This window comes from Rhinichthys klamathensis, unplaced genomic scaffold (genome assembly GCF_029890125.1).
Source record: "Rhinichthys klamathensis goyatoka isolate OS25496 unplaced genomic scaffold, OSU_Roscu_1.1 h1tg000030l_1, whole genome shotgun sequence".
NCBI classification, from domain to species: domain Eukaryota; kingdom Metazoa; phylum Chordata; class Actinopteri; order Cypriniformes; family Leuciscidae; genus Rhinichthys; species Rhinichthys klamathensis.
Genome location: NW_026606580.1, coordinates 1,122,979 through 1,145,595, shown reverse-complemented (window position 1 = coordinate 1,145,595; position 22,617 = coordinate 1,122,979).

Sequence of the window (22,617 nt, the reverse complement as noted above, 5' to 3'; positions counted from 1 at the left end):
ACCCATCACGTGGTTTTAGACAAATCGTACGAATCCGTACGAGTGAGTTCGTATGAATTCGTACGAATTAGCCACCTTTTAATCATTCGTACAAATTCGTACGAATTGGTCGTGAGATAGCGTTGGATTTATCTGTGTTTTACAGTTTCTCTCAGTCGCTTTGGTACATTTCTTAGATCAGAATTGAAATTCTCAAAACTACCTGTTCAATCTTCACATCATTGTGTCACTTGTGCACATCAAAAAAGCAGTTTCTCATTTCTTTGATCAAGTTGCAAATGCTTTGGTACATCCATGCAAATTATTATGTACAATTCTCTGCTGTTTCCTACATTATCAATTGCTTATGTCATGTTGATCAAAATGTATTATAATGGGTCTCTGTTGAATTGTCTCACCCCCCACAACATTTAGGCATTAGTTCATAGCATAAAGCCCCGTACACACCGGGACGAATATCGGCACGCGTCATTCGTCAGCGTTTTTCAATGCGTTTTTTGTGTTCACACCCAAGCGATTTTCGCTGACGTTGAGCCGAGTGAACATGCAAATTCATTCCCTGACATTAGATGGCGCTTAATGTAAAACAGAAATAGTAGTTTCTAGTCGCTGTCGCGTTTGTCATATAGTTCTTTATGTTCCGACACCAACGAGATCAGCAGCTCTACATTCATCTTGCCTTGCATCTTCCTCGTCTTATTTCTTCCCGGCAGTGTAGACCATAGATATCCATAATAAAGGCCATTGGCCAGCAGCACGGAAAAGACATCTAGCCTTTATTATGGATATCTATGGTGTGTAGATGCTACTTGGCGCATCTTCTTCACCGTTACGTATGTGTGCTCGGCAAGACCGTTTTGTGTTTGAGCGCCCCCAAGTTGTGTTTTACTGTAACTTCAGAAGCTGTAGACACGTGAGCAAAAGCGGCAATCTCAATGGTCGGATAGTTTTTGACGAAGCGTCAAACCAAAAAAACGAACCCGAGGCGTTTTTTTAAAAATTACGCTTTTACGCGTGGCGTTTTTCGCGTCGGTGTGCACACTCACATTGGCGCCCTTTGTTTAGTCACGAGGCGTTAAACGTCGGCGAATATCGCACGCGAAATTCGTCCCGGTGTGAACAGGCCTTAAGTCTTTACATGCAAAATGGTTGAACAAGTTGTCATAATATGTCAAGCATATTTATATACATTTCCATTAGATTTTTTTTCTAAATCTGTCCTGTTCACATTTCTACTTTTCTTTTTTTTTCTTTTTGTTTTCTTTGTGCTATGCAGTGCTTTCTTTCCTTTCTGTATCGCAATGACATGGTCTGTCAACAAATTACAGTACAAACAGTAAAAGCGTATGTGAATATTGTCTCTTGCTTTCAAACTCCCACATACACTAATGTGTGTAACCTACAATTTACAATAATTGTGATCAAAACGTTAGCCATAGTTTACATCAGAACATCCCTCCAGAGTACACTGTTATATTGACAACATGACTAAGCAATTTGACTGTCTTATCCATACACAATGACACAAGGACTTGTCATTCTGATGGCACTGACATGTTCATTGACACAGATATTTACTTTTGAGAGATGAACTGAGGATTTTGAGCAAGAGACTGGCTTTTGCAGGTAATTCATGGTGTTTTGCTATTTGTTTTGAGAAATGCACTTACTGTTTTGCAAATGTCGAGGATGATTCGAGAAATGCACTTCAATTTCAAGTGCACAGGTTAGTTTTGCATCTAATATATCGTGAAAAGAGTAGCAAAAGTCAAGGCGTGACATTTGAAATTGCAGTGACAGGTTTGAGAAGTTGCAAGTGCCTAATTGAGGTTGTACTGTAGCCTACTGCAAATGGGAATGTTAGAAGAAGTGCAAATATATTTTACATGTTTGTGTCTGTCATTGTATTTTTGTGAATGGCATTTTACACATTTGTGACTACTTGTCTGCAGCTTCAAATTCAGAAAACAAGTTTGTGACTATCGTCTGCGAGTGCAAATTTCAACATTCAACTTCCGATTTCTATTTTTACAGGTTTTCGCATTGGAGCTGTGAGTGTAAATTTTAACGTACAATAAGTCTTCGTACTTGTACGCTAAAATTTACTAAGTTGTCAAATTCACATCCACGTGCTCTTGAGTTTTGCTACTCTTTTACCTTCATACAGACCAAAACAAAAACAGATATTCCAACACGTAACGCACATTTCAAAGTAGAATAACTGGCTGCGTCATTGTTTTTCAGAGAAGCAAGTATGTGAACTTAGCATGTTTCCTAAATATCTGCAAACATATTGTGGTATTTTTATGCTGTATTTGGTACAGTCAAAAATAATAATACATACAGCATTTAACATATACTTTGTGCTGGAGTATGACTTTTTTATCCTTGAGTGCAAGTGAAGCAAGATTTTATTCTGTCAATCCAGATTACTGAAGGTTAAATTCTGTGTATATTAGACTTGCATTGAGAGTGTCTCTCTCTCTGTTCTATCATCCTAATTGCATGTAACTACACTGATTATATCGGGTCAGAAGTGGCAGCCGCTTTTACCATGTTTACACACTCGTAGCTCAACTGAGAGTCCTTGAACTATCCAAGGGCTCTATCGGAGGACCACAGGGTCCCCCAACCTGACACTCTTACGGTCTGAGTGAGACATGGACAAGTGCTCACCTCCCTCTCTTTGTTTACTAGAAGAGTTAAAAGCCTTACAGGCTGTGAAATTATATTTTCCCTCTATCACACCCGCTTGCTGCATACTATGAATAAATGCAAACCCAATCACTACAGGCCCGTTTTAAGCACTAGGATTGTTCCCTCAATTTTTTCCACTTTCTCATGGCTTAAAATTGGAAAAGAGACTTTTCAGATGAGTTTGCACTTGAGTAAATGAGAAGTCAAAAAGTGGCCCGTTCCTATGGAGACACGAGCATGTCAAACCATAGTGCTTTGAATCTCTGACGCGCCATTCCTCGGAATAAACAATGTGCATTTCCAGCATCATTACCGGAGTGTACACTAAAGGAACAGCTCAAGGACATGTTTTGACGCTCATTGTTGTATAGTTTTCCTTTTTTTTTCTTTTATGAGGAATGTTAGAGTTACGTTTATTTCTCTCGGGCAGAAATAATGGGAGCATCCTCTATTATTCAAAAGCTGCCACAACTGGCATGTAGATAAATCTGATCTCAGTCATCCATCCCACTTAATGCTGTGATGTACAGCTGTGTTTATACATGCACTTGAGAGATGCTCAAAGCTACACTGGAAAATGTACTGTTCACAGCAGTATTGACTAGCATAGCCATACTGTAAATATAACAGCTATCAAAATGTGTATTGTTGTTGTTGTACTTACTATTTTTTTAAGTTTTTGAATATCTATCTATCTATCTATCTATCTATCTATCTATCTATCTATCTATCTATCTATCTATCTATCTATCTATCTATCTATCTATCTCTATCCATCTATCTATCTATCTTGTTCTATCAATCAATCAATCTATCTATCTATCTATCTATCTATCTATCTATCTATCTCGTTATATCTGTCTGTTTGTCTGTCTGTCTCTATCTGTCTGTCTGTCTGTCTGTCTCGTTCTATCTATTTGTCTCGTTCCATCGGTCTGTCTATGTCTGTCTGTCTGTCTGTCTGTCTAGTATTACTGAAACCTTAATGTTGTTATTGATTAAAAAATTAGTTGGTACTACTTAAATTAATTGATACGTCAAGTTTTGTAATCATAATTATAATATACACTCTTTAAACTTATGTGGCTTAAAAATTTATAAAATTAAGATTTGAAGTATTTATAGTTCGAAATTATCAAGTACAAAATTGAGGCTGGGGTGAGTAACCATAAGCCTTTGTCCTTGAATAAGTTATTGGTCAAAGCATGGGAACATAGGAGATATTTTGACTGTTATTTTTGCTTTGTTGTAGTTGTGAGTATTGGAGAGAAGCTGATCTATGATCTAAAGATTTTTAATCATTTTTAACTAATTCAATGTAGATAATGAGTAAAAACAATGACATTCCAGTTAAAGGAATGTTTCCCCCAAAAATGCAAAAGAAGATATTTTCTAAAAATGTCTCAGGGTTTTGTTGTCCATAAAATGTTGATAAGTTAATAGGGTCTGAGTTATAATAGGCTCAAAATATATTTTCTTTGTGTTTCGATCCATTGAATAAAGAAACTCATATGGAACAACGTGAGGTTAAATAAATTATTTTTGGGCGAGCCAGTATATTTGCAACAAGTTAACTTTACTTAAATGGTAGTTTGAGAAGACAAGGTTGAACTTGAAGACAAGTACTTCAGCAAAGAAAGATGTCCAATTCCTAGTCCACTTTGTGTGAGCCAAATAATTAAAGCAATCTGTTTGCATGCTTTTTTTTTTTTAAGGTCAAGATTTTGCCTTGCATAATTTCACTCAACTTTTTCCATGTGTTGTTCTTTTCAGACACTTCTTGCTGTGCTGAATGATATCTCCTTCATTGTGTCTGTAGAGTTAATGAAACACTTCCTGCAATATTCAGCACCTGTACTGTCAGTGCCTTTGGGACCTGCATAATCTTTGCGTTTCTCCATATTCAAATTTGCCACAAATGAAGCATCTCTCCTCTGAAGATAAACAGAGGTCGTGTCTGACAGATGGCAATAGTTTAAAGTGGAATAAAGGTGGCAGAGGCTCTTAAAAATTCATGCCATGTTTATTCCTGATGTGATTTTCCCCCACTCATAATGGAGGACAGAAACGAAGTATGGCGATAAGATTTACAGGTTTTGTTCTTATTGATTCTGAGTCAGCACGCTTTATGCAAATGCCATCTGCCCTCTGTCATGACCTTCTCCATCTCCAGTCCGAGTTTATCTTCTTGGATCCTTCTTAATTAATTCTACAGGTGCAGAGAGATTTGCAACTATGCTGTGAGTTATGTTCTGGTACGCTTTTGTTTCTTTGTGGTAAAAGTGGTTATAAATGAATATGCAGCAGTGCTCTATGGAAGCTTGTTTTCGCCACAGAATAAAAAATAAAAAAGGTAATTGCGACTTTTTAACTAACAATTCTGACTTTTTTCTCACAATTGCGATTTTACATCTCGCAATTCTGACTTTATAACACGCAATTGCGACTGTAAATCTCGCAATTCTGACTTTATAACACGCAATAGTGACTTTATATTACTTTATAATATCCCTCTGGTGTTCTTCGGTCGTTTCCGACCGGAATTTTTTAAATAAAAAAATGTTAAAAATCGTAGCTTCATCGGAATGGTACGAAACTTGGTGACTTTTATGGTACTTAGTATATGAACACACAAAAAAATTGGGGACATGATTTGAAAAGTCTAAGTGGTCGTAAAAAAAATAGTCACACTCATGCCCTTCGGTCAAAAATGACCGGCCATAGGATATGAATGGGAAAATGGCAAAAATATGAAAATACAGAGGTTTTTTGTGCGTACAATCTACAAATCAGCCACGATGCAGAAAAAAAGCATAACACAGTGAAGGGGTGAATCTCTAAAACATCAAGAGTGCAAAACAGACAAATACACTCTCACACACACACACACTTATACACACAAAAACACACGCACACACAAATGAACGTGTGTCATTGCAAAAGCTAATTTTGGGAAATGTGTGAAATAAAAGCAATTATTCATCAATGTAAGGAATAAAAAGCACACAGATATGAAAGCATGAGACTGTAAGCCATCAAGGTTGCAAAATAGACATGCTCACACACACACACACACAGACACAGACACACACACATAGGGAAATATGAGACTGGTGAAACTGTAACAGAGAAATGTGAGAATATGTGAAATCAAATCAATGAATCAAATAAAGGGGAGACATTGGGTCCAAAATGCAAAGGTCACACACTATGTCTCTCTCTCTTGAACACACGCACACACACACACACACACACACACACACACAGTGTAAGATCAAACGATGGAATTCTTCCCTAGTAACCTCCAGGCCTATTGCAGCACATATGTGCTCTTTTGATGTGTTTATTAGAGGTTGAATTCAAATCAAATACTGTCAAACTACCCATACTACTTCTGAATAGGATGTCTACTTCATAAATTGTATGAAAATTATGGAAATACATGGTTCAGATCACTCAAAACATATATGAAAATGGAGGCGCCCTTATATGGTCAGTAAGGAAGCTTGGCGTTCCATGCATCTAGTGAAAAAGTTTGGTATGCGCCAAAATAAAATCTTGACTGAAAGCTTATTTTTTGAGATATCAACCTAAAATTTGGAACACAACTTCTTAAGATTTTTGGCTTTCATTTTCTTGCAGTTTTAGAGTAAAATATATTTTATAATATATATATTTTATATAAAATATAAATAATAAAAATTTTACATTGTTCATTTTTATTAACTCAAACTTTCATAACTTTTTGTCTGTTTCACTTTCATAATTTCTTTCACTTCTACAATAATCTGGCAAATGTCTTCTTTAAAACAAGACCAACCATAGGTCTATATTCCAAAGCATTCTTGAATTACAACCATTTAAGTTTGGATAGTGATTTTCATGTCTATGCGAAAATAATATAATTTTTATTTTATTTTTTAAAAATAAAATAAAACAAACAAACAAACAAAAAACTTGACAAAAATAGTCTTTGAGAATCACTTATTATAAATTAAAATCCACAACCTGAAAAAAATAGGCAAATATGTGCAAAAACAACTAGAATTCACAAGCCTTTCTACACAGGCTGTAAATCCATCTAGTGGTTAAAATATGATATTGCATGATAATTATGCTCACTACATCCACCAGATGGCTCCAATGTGATTTAAAAAAATGTTTTCTATAGGCCAAGGATCCACTTTAACCTGAAATACAGCATTAATTAAAAAATAATAAAAATAATATATATATATATACATTTTCTATTATATTCAATGGGAAAAAATTGATCATAATTATTGCATAAATATTAATTATTTTCATAAAATTCTCTCAAAACACAAAAAAGAAAAAGAAAAAATATTATTGAACAAAAATAAATTTCATTGATTTTACTGAAAAAAAAATAAAAATTGATTTCAGGGGTCCGGTCACTTTTGACCGCGAAGGTCTTGAGTGTGACTGGAAAACGAAGAACTCCAGAGGGATATAGATGTAAAATCGCAATTGTGAGAAAAAAAGTCAGAATTGTGAGTTAAAAAGTTGCAATTACCTTTTTAATTTTTAATTCTGTGGCGGAAACAAACTTCCATAGTAAAGAGCACTGCTGCATAAACAAATTACATGTTTTATTTAGTTTTTTCGAACTAAAAAAAAAATACGTTAACAAATTTGGACTTTTTTTTCTCCGAATTGCATGTTCGAATTGCAATTGTGACTATATCTCACAATTCTGAGAGAATATGTCAGAATTACGAGATATAAATTCGCAGCGAGTTTATTTCTTGCAATTGTGAGATTTTATCTCACAATTCTGACTTTATAAAACGCAATTGCGACTTTATATCACGCAATTATCTTTTAAAAAGTTTTATTCTGTGGCGGAAACCAACTTATACTTTACTCATCTGACTTGCATAATTACATTCCTCAAACTGCTTTAAAACATTGAATGCATGTAAATCAGTGATAATTCAATAATATAACCACTTTCACCATTATTATTGTCTTATCTTATGCATAAGATTGGTGTTTTCAATGGTTTCCTTCGCTGATGTTTGCATTTCAGTGAATGACAGTGTTTCACTTCTGGGTGGTATTCACTTTTTGTACTTCATCAGTGATAATTAAATGTCACCATAAAGGCTGTAAATGACTTGACTTTAGGTAAATGCCCCATCTGGGTTTGATCTATAAATAAATTATCCGTAAAGAATGTCTTTCTCCATCATGTAGGCCTATGCTTCTCTAGGGACTGTGTGTGCGGTTGTATGACAGTTTCATTGATCAGTTCCAATTATCTCTGAATTTTCTGATCATTTTTTTTAGAAACAGCATGACAGTATATAATTGTCAAATTAGAAACATCTGATGAGGCCAACCAAAGCTACAGTCATTACCTCACAGAAAGGAGGAAGGGAATATCTGATCATCTTTCTTGCACTGAGTAAAGGCAACTCGCAAGGCTCCACTTTTTCATTTTTTAAGAGATAATATAATTAACTTTCAAAGTGTCATTGCCACTTTTCCTCTGATACAGTTCCCCCAAAGTCATCTCAGTCTCAAAATCTAATTCTATGTTACACCGGCAAACAGCTTTTTCACTTTAATGTGAATGCAATGCCCTGTGTGGGTATATGTGTGCTCACTCTTCACCATCATTAATGAGATGGTGGAAGAAAAATAAACATGCAAAGGGTATTTATCATGCCAACATTCTACTATCTCCAACACAGCAGGAGAGAGATGCAATACGATTATCCTTTTGCCAGGTGAAATATTCATGCACTTATACAAGCATATACACAAACATACACCATCATCTTCCTGAATAACTATTTCTTCATACAAATAATGACGCGAACACATCAGGGTCAGAGATCCCTGCTTACCTGGAACGAGATGGACAGCATTTCACAAATACATGGACAATGGCAAACTGTATTTCTTATTTCTTATTTCTTCTTCTGCAAAGGTGCTATTATTTTCTAATGGCTTAGAATGGTCCCTGGTCTCTGTCTCGTTGAAATGACTTTTTCCAAGGACAAAATGAAAAGTTCAAGGTTAATCATGGCAAAGAAGAATGAAAAGAAGCAATTTTCCTGAGCCATGTTTACGGATTCCAGATGGCGAATGCACAGTAATTATTTTTTAATTCAATTAAAATCCTCTCAAAGGACACTGAAATCTAGTGAAATGCATTAAGAACGGTAAAATTGGTGCTGATATACTGTACATTTCTAAACTTTTGCTGGCAATTGAATCATAAAGCCATGTTCACTTATAGAAATGTAAAGGATTTTATTATTTAACTCATATCTTTCTGATTCTGTATGGCTCTTTTCTTTTAAGGAGCGTAAGGGGTTCATCTTTGAAGAATATACACTTTTTCAATATTATGGAAGTGAATTGGGCTGTCAAGCTTAAAAATAACAGGAAAGCACTATGTAAGTATCTTTAAAGTCATTCATGTTGTCATGTTGTTGAAATAACTTAAATATCCAAGTTGATTCTACTTAAAAATGTGAGGCAGCAACTTGTTTTTTTAGTGTGTTTTTTTACAGTGACTATAAGGATAGCTTGACTATAAAGTGTGTAACATGTTGTATAGCATTGTATACCAAACTTACACCATGGTTGAGCCAATGTTTTTGTATTGAGCAGGGGTGCGTTTCCAAAAGCCAACTATGGTTGCAAGTTCCGTCGTTACCAATAGAGTTCAATGGAAATTGCGAGTTGGCCAGAGATGCGTTTGGGAAATGCACCCCTGGTCAGGACGCTCGAACAGGTCACTGTTTCGAAAGCCCCATACATTTTCAGGGGAATCAACGGCAGAATTGCTAGTATGGGAGAAAGTATTTTACCAGAAAAATTCTACATCTCCTTTAAATAGCTTGTTTCAAAGTAGCCTCCACAACAGCCCAGTCTCATCCCAAGACGTCATATGACTGACGCTTTTGACCATACGTCAACATCCGACGTTTTAGGGTACCCTTTAACGTCAGCTAGATGACGCTATCTAATCCTAACCCTACCCCAGACCTAAACCTACCCGCGTCATCTAACTGACGCTAAAGGTAAAGCGTCAGTTGGATGACGCCCTAGGATCGTCATTTAACTGACGTTAAAGGGTACCCTAAAACGTCGGATGTTGACGTATGGTCAAAAGCGTCAGTCATATGACGTCTTGGGATGAGACTGTGTTATCCTCAACACTGGGCCTGTTAATCTCTCAGTATGAGTAAGCATTATGTTATCGCTGGGTTTTGGCTGGCAAAAACCAAACAAACTCCCAGCTCACGAGTACTACTTGGCATCCTTACTGAAAAAAAGCAAGAAAACCAGAATAAAAAGGCTTTATCTCACCTCTGCAAATGTGCTGCCTGCGTTTCATCGGCCCCGAGCACGACCCTCCCTTGTGAAATCCATTCCTTTCTCCCATGCTAGTTCCCACAGGGCCGTGTGGGAGCTGAGCGCCTTATTGAAACTGCCATCTTACCCCGTGAAAAAAAAAAAGAGAAATCACACAGACAGACCACTTCTCAAATAGACAAGTAATAATTCTCGGTCAAGAGACGAACACTTTTTTGAGTATAAATTGGCCCCAGGCTTTAAATTTAAAGCAATTTTTGTATTACTCTGACGCTCTGAATATGAAATAAGTACAGAGTGAGAGAGCTTTGAAATTGTGCAGACAACCGCAGTTACAAACAGCAATGCCATGAGTCTGGCAACCAGGCAGGCAGCTAAAAAATGGCAAGCACATTTTAAAGAGGAAAAAATGCTGAACTTTAAGGTCAGCAGATAGTGAGACATATAGATTTCCCTGGAGGTCTTTGATTTAGACAATGCCACTGTAATATTATTTATGATTCTGCTTACATTTCTTCCATAATCTGACCTTACATTTGGAGCAGTAAAGGGCACATCTTGCTGTAATATCTCAAGTTGTGACCAAGCACTGCGTCAGTTTGGGGTAGAAATGCTTGAAGGTGATTTCAATACACCGCAGTGTCAACAAAACATTCCTGAAAATCACTTTTACTCAATTTTGTTTATTTGATTTATTATACTCTTTTTATCTTCCTTTCCAAAATATGTTTTAAAAAAAAATCTCAACTGATGCTGTAAATTGTACATACTGTGTGGAAATGTAATACTATTATTACTGTAACATAATGTATGGTAAATAATTGCTGATGGATTCAGTGATTCATTAGACCCTTAACTTTGTGAGACTTTTTGAACGGTTCATTAAAAGGATTATCTCAAAAGAGTCATTTGTACATTGGGTATACATCAGTTGTGATGTATATGTTTTTGATTTACATTAATTTTTTTTTTTTAAATAAACGGTTCATATGAGTCATGGACTATACAGCTTGTGCTTTATGTATTTGATTCACTAAAAAGAGACAGTGTATAAGAGTCTTTTGTGTGTGTGTGTGTGTGTGTGTGTGTGTATGTGCGTGTGTGTGTGTGTGTGTGTGTGCGTGCGTGCGTGCGTGCGTGCGTGCGTGCGTGCGTCCTGAGGTAAACATTTTTATCATTACTATGTCTGTACATTGACTTTTTATTTAATCACATTCAGTTTATCCTGCAAATTACACTCCTGGGCAAAAACATGGGCCAAGCCAAAAATGACAAAATATTTAATGGTCTCTTAACCATTTTAATCACAAATCACTGGTCAGGAAATTAGCCCGAATTGCACAAATACTGTGGATAAAGTAGCTAAGCACTGAATAGCCTTCCCAAACTTGCAGACAGCTTTTTACAGGAAGATGAGTCAGTGTTGTTCCACTTAATGTTAATGGTTTCAAACAGTTCATGAGTAGTTGAAAAATGTCTCCCGGTTCGTTGGAGTTTAATCTGAGACCAAATTTTCACTATAGGGTTCAAATCTGGACACTGACCAGGCCAAACCATGAGCCTGATGGACTTCGTTGTATTTGCAATTTGGGCAGGAGAATTGCCTTCACCAATAACATCTGATCATTCCTCTTTAGATAATAACTTTTCATTTGTGGGAAGCAAGCCATTCTGCTGAACTCCAAAGCATTAAATGACTTTTCACAGTGAAGCATCTCACCAATAGCAGCAGCTAAAAAGCCTCCCCACACAATGGTATACTCTGTGGTAGAGATGCATGTATTATTATATTTCTCAGCATTTTTACGAAGACACTGCTCTGGAGCATCACCATGCAACTCCTGTTTCATTGTGATTCATCACTCCACACACAACTTCCCATATTCTGCCAAAAACTTCATTCTGTAATGGCTTTTTAAGTAGTGCATTTGCTTAAATTTTCCTGACCAATCATTTGTAATTAAGACAATTAAAAGCTTAGTGTTTAGCCATTTTAGGGCTTGGCCCATTTTCTTTTTTTCCCTTAGGAGTGGGACTTATTTTGCTGTGAAGATGTTTCAGCAACTGCTACTGAAATGCAATCCAATAAGACTGGAATCTTGGGATTTTAAGAATCAATATCAAGACCATTCAAATGAAGGTCGTGAGTAATGAACTCTGAAATATTGAAATACTGAACGTTAATATTTTTACCCAGCACTAATATTTTGATACTGCTATTTTCTCTCCCCTATTTTAACTAGCCTCTATTTTTTTGTAGGATCCTGGGCCAGCCAGTCCTCTAACATTATCTACACAGGGCCATCTGTTGGATCACTAGCTCAAGTAACAGTTCATTCCAGAGGCTCGTCCTCCTGGCCTGTATGGGAATTGCTTTCCATGATCTCTTCAACTCTTTCTGGATTGACTGAAGCGCTGAAGATGAAGAGCCACTCTTCTCATCCTCTCAGTTTCTACTTCTTTTGAAAGTGTCTCAAGGTAAGACTGGCTAGACTAGTTCAGAAAAACAGTCCCTCGTGGCCATTAAAATCATATCAGACATAGCCATAGGTTAAATTAATTATTATTATTATTGAAATATATATAGGGTAGGGTTAGGGCTATGCGCAAAAGTTTGGAATACATAAGATTTCTTAATGTTTTTTGTTTTTTTTATCTCTTATGCGCATCAACATATACAAATATAAAACTGTAATATTGTGAAATATTACAATTTAAAATAATTGTTTTTTTATTTTTAATATAATTCAAAATGTAATCTATTCATGTGATGGAGTATATAGCATATATATATATATATATATATATATATATATATATATATATATATATATATATATATATATATATATATATATATACACTCACCGGCCACTTTATTAGGTACCCCATGCTAGTAACGGGTTGGACCCCCTTTTGCCTTCAGAACTGCCTCAATTCTTCGTGGCATAGATTCAACAAGGTGCTGGAAGCATTCCTCAGGGAGTTTGGTCCATATTGACATGATGGCATCACACAGTTGCCGCAGATTTGTCGGCTGCACATCCATGATGCGAATCTCCCGTTCCACCACATCCCAAAGATGCTCTATTGGGTTGAGATCTGGTGACTGTGGAGGCCATTTTAGTACAGTGAACTCATTGTCATGTTCAAGAAACCAATTTGAAATGATCAGAGCTTTGTGACATGGTGGAAGTAGCCATCAGAGGATGGGTACATGGTGGCCATAAAGGGATGGACATGGTCAGAAACAATGCTCAGGTAGGCCGTGGCATTTAAACGATGCCCAATTGGCACTAAGGGGCCTAAAGTGTGCCAGGAAAACATCCCCCACACCATTACACCACCACCACCAGCCTGCACAGTGGTAACAAGGCATGATGGTTCCATGTTCTCATTCTGTTTACGCCAAATTCTGACTCTAACATCTGAATGTCTCAACAGAAATCGAGACTCATCAGACCAGGCAACATTTTTCCAGTCTTCAACTGTTCAATTTTGGTGAGCTCTTGCAAATTGTAGCCTCTTTTTCCTATTTGTAGTGGAGATGAGTGGTACCCGGTGGAGTCTTCTGCTGTTGTAGCCCATCCGCCTCAAGGTTGTGCGTGTTGTGGCTTCACAAATGCTTTGCTGCATACCTCGGTTGTAACGAGTGGTTATTTCAGTCACTGTTGCCCTTCTATCAGCTCGAACCAGTCTGGCCATTCTCCTCTGACCTCTGGCATCAACAAGGCATTTCCGCCCACAGAACTGCCGCTCACTGGATGTTTTTTCTTTTTCGGACCATTCTCTGTAAACCCTAGAGATGGTTGTGCGTGAAAATCCCAGTAGATTAGCAGTTTCTGAAATACTCAGACCAGCCCTTCTGGCACCAACAATCATGCCACGTTCAAAGTCACTCAAATCACCTTTCTTCCCCATACTGCTGCTCGGTTTGAACTGCAGGAGATTGTCTTGACCATGTCTACATGCCTAAATGCACTGAGTTGCCGCCATGTGATTGGCTGCTTAGAAATTAAGTGTTAACGAGCAGTTGGACAGGTGTACCTAATAAAGTGGCCGGTGAGTGTATATATATATATATGCAGATTTGAATATTTCTGAAGCTATGTATACATGAATGCATTAACGTTTAGATGCTGTCAATACATACATAACTACCGTATTTATGTTCTTTTTATGAGTACATTTTCTCAATTCATCTGCCTCTATAGTCCAGACACATTGAGCTGTTGCTCATTTTGGCAAAAGTTCAAATCTAACCAGTTATGGCCCGAATACCATTCCCCCATTTCAGTTAGTTATTTAGAGTGTTGAAATATTAGTTACTGTAGAAAACTTTCACAATATAGCCAACCTATAATTCATCAAATCAGCAGAAAATGTCTGGCAGAGACGAACATTTCAGTGGATTGGGAAAAGGCAAAACGTGAAGTACAAATTGAGTATAAATGGAAACAGATGTTGCAATTAAGAGTGAAATTTTCTACTTGGCAGCAGATATCGGACTATTGATCTACATTTAGAGGACAGTAACTTTATTCAAGTATGTGTGTGAGATAGAGAGAGACTCAGCCAAACCACATAGGTAAAGCAGGCGGCAGTTCCACACGGTCACACAATTAACAGTTTCACAAACACAATTGCTCCACAACTACTAAACTGAAATTATCTCCAGCGTGTGCATTCCCCAATCAAAAACAAGTCAATTTTCCTTCATGACTAATGCAGTTAGTGATTAATTAGTGAGAAGACAAAGCGGGAAAAGGGTGGATGAAACTATAGAACTGTTCCAAAATTATCATAATGCCTTTTCCTCATTTTGATCAAATTCCAAAGCAGATTTGCATGCATCCTTTTAAGAACAGGCAATCCGATTCATTAAAACAAGCATGGTGAAAAACTGCATTACAGATGGCAGATGAAGAGAAGTACCATTTGCGCATGAGGGCGAGTAAATGATGACAAAATTTTCCTTTTTCCTTTTTGTGTGTACATTTCTTTTTAGGCAGCACAAGCACACTATTTTTGAATGCAGCTAATTCAACTTTGTTTCATAATTGACGAATTTTGAATTGAATCAACACTGAACTGACTCGAAGTGAATAACAACACTATTGCTGTCTGTATTGCTGCTTATCTGAATGGAACTCATTTTATATTTGATGAACTTTACACAGTTATTGAACTTAACTTAATCAACACTGAACTGACTTCAACTGAATAATCTTTACTGCAGAATTTGAATTTGTCTCAATATTTGATGACGTTTGCATCGTTGATCATTACTTTCCTGTTTATCACTGTGAAGCTGCTTTGAAACCATCTGTATTGAATAAAGTTCTGTGGAAAATAAAGGTGACTTGACTTGACAGCCACAAACTGACGTCTAGGGATGCACAGCTTTAGTTCCAGAACTTATGACGTGACAATGAATCAGTAGTTTAAAATCCTTGAAACATTTATATTTGATAAGGCCTTTTGATTCTTCAGATAGGCATGTCTCATTGCTCGCTCTTGTGATGGGTAATATCAGACACGAATGCCAATCTTGATGACAAGTTTTTTTATATATATATATATTTCTTTTATATGTGGCTCGTTGTAGGTCAATGACAGGCTTTTGTGTTCTTACATCAAACATTGTGTCATGAGCACTGAATGGCATGACTTCTGTACTGAGAAATTATTAGCCTTCACAGAGAGAGAGCTATTGAGCCCATTCACCTCAGCCATGACACGACCATGGCTTGAGAGTCCTTCTCCATAATCGTTTCCTTTTTCTCCTGTACAAAGCGCAGACATCACGGCAATCAGGACACTCATTTTCTGCAGATTGGATATGACATTTGACACGGGTATGACAAATCTAATAAATACGCTCTTTATGCATGTGACAATTTCACTTGTTCATTCAGAGAGCATCGGCGAGGTCAGTCAGGAGAGGGCGGAGAAGAAATTGATTTTTCTAGACTGTAAGAACAGTGGCTATTGCCACATTAATTATTGAAGTAGGCTTATTGTGAGTCAATTAATGTTTCTTATATACATTATATTTTTTGTTGCAAAAGTTTTGCCAGACTGTTCTTTTTTTTTTGCATTTCTAAATCAACATCCTGTGGTTCATAGCCAATTCGATTCTGTTATGGTTGATGCAGGGAACTGGAGTGGCAAGGATCTATTTGCAGTAGTTTATTAGACAAACACATGAACAAACATAATCCAAACAAAAATGACGATGATAATAATAATCCAAACAGGGAAGGAAGGAGACAATAATCCACCTAGGACAACGAAAGACAACGACCAACAAAAGACAACTGAAACAGGAAGGTCAACGTGATTATGCCAAGACATGATCCTTGATCAACATATTTTGTTGATCGTAGAACAACATTCCTTTTTCAAAAATTCAGTCCTAATCATATCCCTACCCAAAATGTATCCCTAAAATCAAAGGGAAAGGATATGAATAACACCTAACCCTGATGTAGAAGCACCTAACCCTGGTTGTAAGACTAAACTTGACATGAACTGTAAACTTGTCTCTCAAATCTGATAGGTTGAATTGAATGTTGTTCCAGGATCAACAAAGATGTTAATCCATGAACATGTTGTACTTGGTGGAATCACGTTCACCGGGGTGATATACACTGGATAACAAGAGGCTAACAAGGAACAGGTGTGAGTAATCAAAAACAATGAAAACAAACAAGGGTAACTAGAAGCAAAGGCAAACAGGAACAAACCACAGCAAGTGAATAAAAGGAACAATGAAAACAGAAACTCACTTCAGAATAAAAGTCCTAGAACAAAGAACACACAAAACACAGAACAAATTGTGACCGATTCAAATTTCAACTCATGAATTAAAGGAATACAATTATTTAATTTAATTATCTATTATTGAAACATTCAAATCAACCTATTAATTCAATATATTCTATGAACTCAAAGTATTCCTAAACATTTTTGACATGGACTGAATGACAATTTTTAGTTTTGTGCACTGAATGAAATAGTATATAATCATCATTAAATGGTGGTTGTCTCAAAAAAATAAACAATGGTAATAAACAATTAAACACTTTAGATCAGGGATCACATATTCACTATTAACTATGAGTTCCCTTTCGAGGGAACTCTACACTGCGTCGAGAATCGACACTTTGGGGACGCTCCCTAAGCGTGCGCCTCTGAAGTATGAATGAAACTAATCCAATCCTGATTGGTGTTGCGTCGTGACGTAACATGTGACGGCATACCCGGAAGTATAAAAGTGACACTGTCACAACACACACTAGCTTTCGCTCTTCAGCAAGCGCTCTGTGTTGAAACTGTCTGTCTTATTTGGTGTTGTTTGTCAATCAGTTGATCAGTATGGCCAGCGAACAATTTAAAAGATGTGTGCATCCTTGCCCTCGTTTTATTACGGGTGGGGACACACATGCTTTGTGTGTGAATTGTTTGGGAGCACAGCATGCACAGGCAGCTCTTGAGGGAGCTGTTTGTGCAGACTGTGAAGCACTTCCTATTAGAGTGCTGCGCTCCCGGCTGGCGTGCTTTGATGAGCACGGTCAGGCTCGAGTTCCCCACGGTTCTGGTCCCGCGTCCGTTGAGGCGGCGCGACGATTGAGATCGCGGGGTTCGCAGCGGGATCTTCCAGATGAGAATGAGACTGCTGCGGCACTTTCTCATTCTTCGTCTGAGGATCCCGTAGCCCCTGAGAATGGTACAGGAGCCCGCATCGCGGCTTCTCCTGCCCACGATCAGGTCCCAATGCTTGAGCTCTCTGCTTCCGAGGAAGTGGATGTGCTCAGTATTGATGCGGATGACCGTGATTTGGGCGCGCCAGTTCACGGCCAAAGCTATGAGGAGCTGGTAGAGGTTGTGACTCGTGCTGTGGCCAGACTTACATTAGCTGGCCGCATGATGAGCAAGGAACGCAAGTGAAAGCAAGCTTGATGAGCGTTTCCTGCAGCACAGGTCACAACCTCAGCGCCTCTGTTTTTCCCCAATCTTACAAATAAAGTGATAAGAACTCTCCTGGGAAAAAAACCCCACTCTTTTTCACCTGTACTCTAAGACGATTTTACAGGTGTATAATGGCACTAAACGTACCATAGCTATTGTAGCAGTTATGATGGTTGAGAGACATCAGTGGCTTAATTTGTCTGGTATAAAAAAGGGAAGACAAATATTTTCTGCTGAACGCTCCGCTATCACCTTCTGGCCTGTTCTCCGACGCTGTAACTTCTATCGTCGACAGGTTTATGAATAAATAAATAAAATAAATATATATATATATATATAAAAATAAATATATATATAAAACTATATATGTTGTCCCGCCGTTTTTGAACGTTTCGGGCTACATCGATTTCCAGCGAACGCACACCGTGGCGTTCACCCCAAGAGCTTGCAACCGGGCACCGACTATGATCACAAAATTTTTCTAGACACTTTCCTGCCGGTCATCTGCTTCAGGAAGTCGAGAATAGTGCTCGAGAAACACCCGAGGCCGGTCCCAAGGGGCTGGTTCCCTTAGTAGATTTTGTAGAATGGCAACGCCTTCCAATTATCTCTATGGGTCCTGAATATTTTTAAATATGGGTACGGACTGCAGTTCGGTTACCGACCTCCCAGCTTTGTTGGGGTCGTACCGACCGCAGGGGTTCCAGAACAGGCTCGGGTTATGGAACAAGAGGTACAGACTCTACTGGAGTTAAGGGGCCATAGAGAGTGTTCCCCTACCAGATAGAAAGTCCAGGTGTTACAGCCGGTACTTTTTAGTTCCAAAGGAGGATGTTGGACTGAGGCCAATTTTAGATCTAAGGCTATTGACTTGTTCTTTGAGGAGATCCAGGTTCAAAAGGCTTACAATTTCCATTATCGGAAACCAAATCAGATCCGAGGACTGGTTTGGCATGGTAGATCTAAATGTTGGGGCTGTCCACTCAGTTGCAGGGCAACCGATGTTGTTCTTGCAGCGGGGCCCGGAAACGATGTGTATTGCCCGCCGTCTATGACGCTTTGGGCCGCATCATTTTCCAGCGAACGCACTATGCGTCGTTTTTCCTCGAAAAATAAAAAAACGAGCATCAGTTATGGTTACGAAAACCGTATCGACTACAGCCTACCGGTCTTCCGCTTCAGGCAGTCGAGAAGGGTGCTCGGAAACCACCAGAGGCCAGTCTCTAGAGGCTGGTTCTCTTAGATCGGGTTCTTCCGTTCGGCCCAGCACTCTCTCCCCGCATGTTCATGTGTAGGTTTATGGATGCGACTCTGGCTCCACTGAGGCTTCAGGGCATCCGTACACTGAATTACTTCGACGACTGGCTCTTATTGGCCCAGTCTCGAGGAATGGCAGTTCGGCATTGAGATGTTGTCCTTGGTCAAGATTAGAATCGGGGGTTGAGACTCAACACTATGTGTTGGAACCAGCTCAGAAGACTGCTCTTCTGGGCATGAAATGGAATTCGGTTACAATGCAGGCACGTATGTCTCCCGCTCGTATCGAATCCATCCTGGCCATGGTGTCCGGGATAAAGCTAGGCCAGGCCATCACTGTAAAGCAGTTTCAAAACTGCTGGGCCTCATGATAGCGGCATCCAACATTATACATTTGGGCCTTCTACACATGAGGCCCCCTTCAGTGGTGGCTGAGAGCCAAGGGTTTTTTCCCTCAAGGGGAATCTGTTCCGCATAGTCAGAGTTACGCGCAGATGCCTTCGTTCTCTGGTAATTTGGAAGAAACCTAGGTTCCTATCCCACAGGCCAGTGCTGGGAGCGTCATGTCGCCGGAAAACCGTTTCGACAGTCGCCTCCCTCACTGGTTGGGGCGCGGTCATGGACGGCCGCTTTGCCAGTGGTCTGTGGCAGGACCATCATCATTCTTGGCACATAAACTGTCTAGAGATGATGGCTGTGTTCAGGGCTTTGAGGAGCTTCCTCCCAGACATTAATGGTTACCATGTCTTAGTACGATCAGACAATACGTCTGTGGTAGCTTATCTGAACCAACAAGGGGGACTCAGATCGCGCCCTCTGTGCAGACTGGCGCATCAGATCATTCTTTGGTCCCAGGGGAAAATACTCTCTATCAGAGCAATGTATATTCCGGGGGTTCAGAATCAGGGAGCAGACATCCTGTCGAGGCAGGGGCTGAGGCCCAGGGAATTTAGACTTCATCCAGATGTGGTGAAGTCAGTATGGGAGAGGTTTGGACCATTGGAAGTGGATCTATTTGCGTCTCGAGAGACGTCCCACTGTCCACTTTGGTTCTCCCTCACACATCCAACCCCAGGGGTTGGATGCCATGGTACAGGCCTGGCCGAGGCTTCGCCTGTACGCTTTTCCCCCGATTGCTCTGCTCCCGGGAGTCCTGGAGAGGGTCCGTCAAGAGGGCATCAGTCTACATTCTGGTTGCCCCGAGGTGGCCGACCCGAGTATGGTTTTCAGACATAATATCACTCCTGATAGCTCCGCCATGGCAGATTCCTCTGAGGAGGGATCTCTTGTCTCAGGCAGAGGGCACAGTCTTCCACCCTCACCCAGAGCTGTGGAAGCTGTGGGTCTGGCCTCTGAGGGGGTTCAGTACCTAAATGCTGGTCTATCAGCTGGAGTAGTTGAAACCATACTTAGCTCTAGGGCTCCATCTACTAGGAGATTATATGGCCTCAAGTGGAATGTGTTTTCACTTGGTGTAGAGAACATGAGTTGGACCCAGTTAACTGCCCGGTAGCTTCAGTTCTGGAGTTTCTTCAAGATCGTTTCTCTGCGGGTCTCTCCCCTTCCACGCTTAAGGTGTACGTGGCTGCCATTGCGGCTTTCCACTCACCTTTAAGTGATGGGCCTCTGGGGAGGCACCAGTTGGTCATTTGTTTTCTCCGTGGTACTTGGAGGATGAGACTGGCAACCAGGTCCAGGGTTCCTGCCTGGGACCTGGCAATAGTTCTGGAAGGCTTGTCCCTGGCCCCCTTCGAACCTCTACAGTCGGCTTCGCCTAAGGACTTAACGCTGAAAATGGTTTTTCTCTTAGCTTTTACCTCACTTAAGAGGGTGGGAGATCTCCAAGCCCTGGTACACCAGCTTGCTTGGAGTTTGCCCCAGGCAGAGTAAAGCTTTTTTGCACCCGAGTCCGGGCTACGTGCCTAAAGTATCGAATACGGCTCGGTCTACAGTTCTTCAGGCATTCCATCCTCCACCTCATGTGTCGGCAGAAGAAGAGAAGCTTAATTTGCTCTGCCCCGTCAGAGCTTTGAGCGTGTACCTTGAGAGGTCCTCTTCTTGGAGAAGGTCGGACCAATTATTAGTATGTTTTGGGTCACCTAAGAAGGGGCTCCCGGCATCCAAGCAAACTATTAGTTTTTGGATTGTTCAGGCTATTACTGAGGCTTACAAGGTGCGCGATTTGCCTTCACCTTTAGCCGTGAGGGCTCACTCAACTATAAGCATGGCTTCTTCTAGGGCCCTTCTTTCGGGAGTTCCTCTACAGGAGATCTGTGAGGCAGCCGGTTGGGCTACTCCACATACTTTTATTAGGTTCCACAGTCTCCACCTTCCTAGTACGCCTGGCACACACGTGCTCAGTCCTTGCTGAGTGCCTAAACAGTTTCACTCCGGGACAGGCCTATTCGGTGCGTGGCCTAGTGGGCACTCGTTCCCCAAAGTGTCGATTCTCGACGCAGTGTAGAGTTCCCTCGAAAGGGAACATCTCGGGTTATGACTATAACCCTTGTTCCCTGAGAAGGGAACGAGACACTGCGTCGTTCTGCCACGCCCCTTGAGGCCTTGGAGCGTCTTGCTTCATCGTGAGGCTAGTGTGTGTTGTGACAGTGTCACTTTTATACTTCCGGGTATGCCGTCACATGTTACGTCACGACGCAACACCAATCAGGATTGGATTAGTTTCATTCATACTTCAGAGGCGCACGCTTAGGGAGCGTCCCCAAAGTGTCGATTCTCGACGCAGTGTCTCGTTCCCTTCTCAGGGAACAAGGGTTATAGTCATAACCCGAGACGTTTTCCCATCAATAAACTCCTAATTACTGTTTACTGATAGTTAGTAAGGTAGTTGTTGTAGTGGTTATGATTAGGTATTGGAAAGGATTAAGGGATCAAGAATATGGTCATGCAGAATAAGGCATTAATATGTGCTTTATAAGTACTAATAAAGAGCCAATATGCTGAAAAATGCATGCTAATGAGCAACTAGTAATAGTGAATAGTGTTCCCTAATCTAAAGTGTTACAATTCTCAGACGTTAAAATTGATTATTATTATTAGTATTAGGCTTATTAGCTACTCATGTAGCTGATGTACATGATGCTGCTGTGACTCAATATAACATAATCATAATTATTAACTTAATGCCTTTCAGAAATAGCTTATATTTCTATTGTCACTCTTTCTCTGATTGCCAGATAAGTAGATGTTTATATTTAAAAATAATTACAAACCAGCACTTTGCCCATTAGTCTGTTATTGCCCATTACTCTGCCCATTAGCCCTTTTACTGTCACAAATGCTATATTGCATGGAACTGCACCCAAGACTATTACT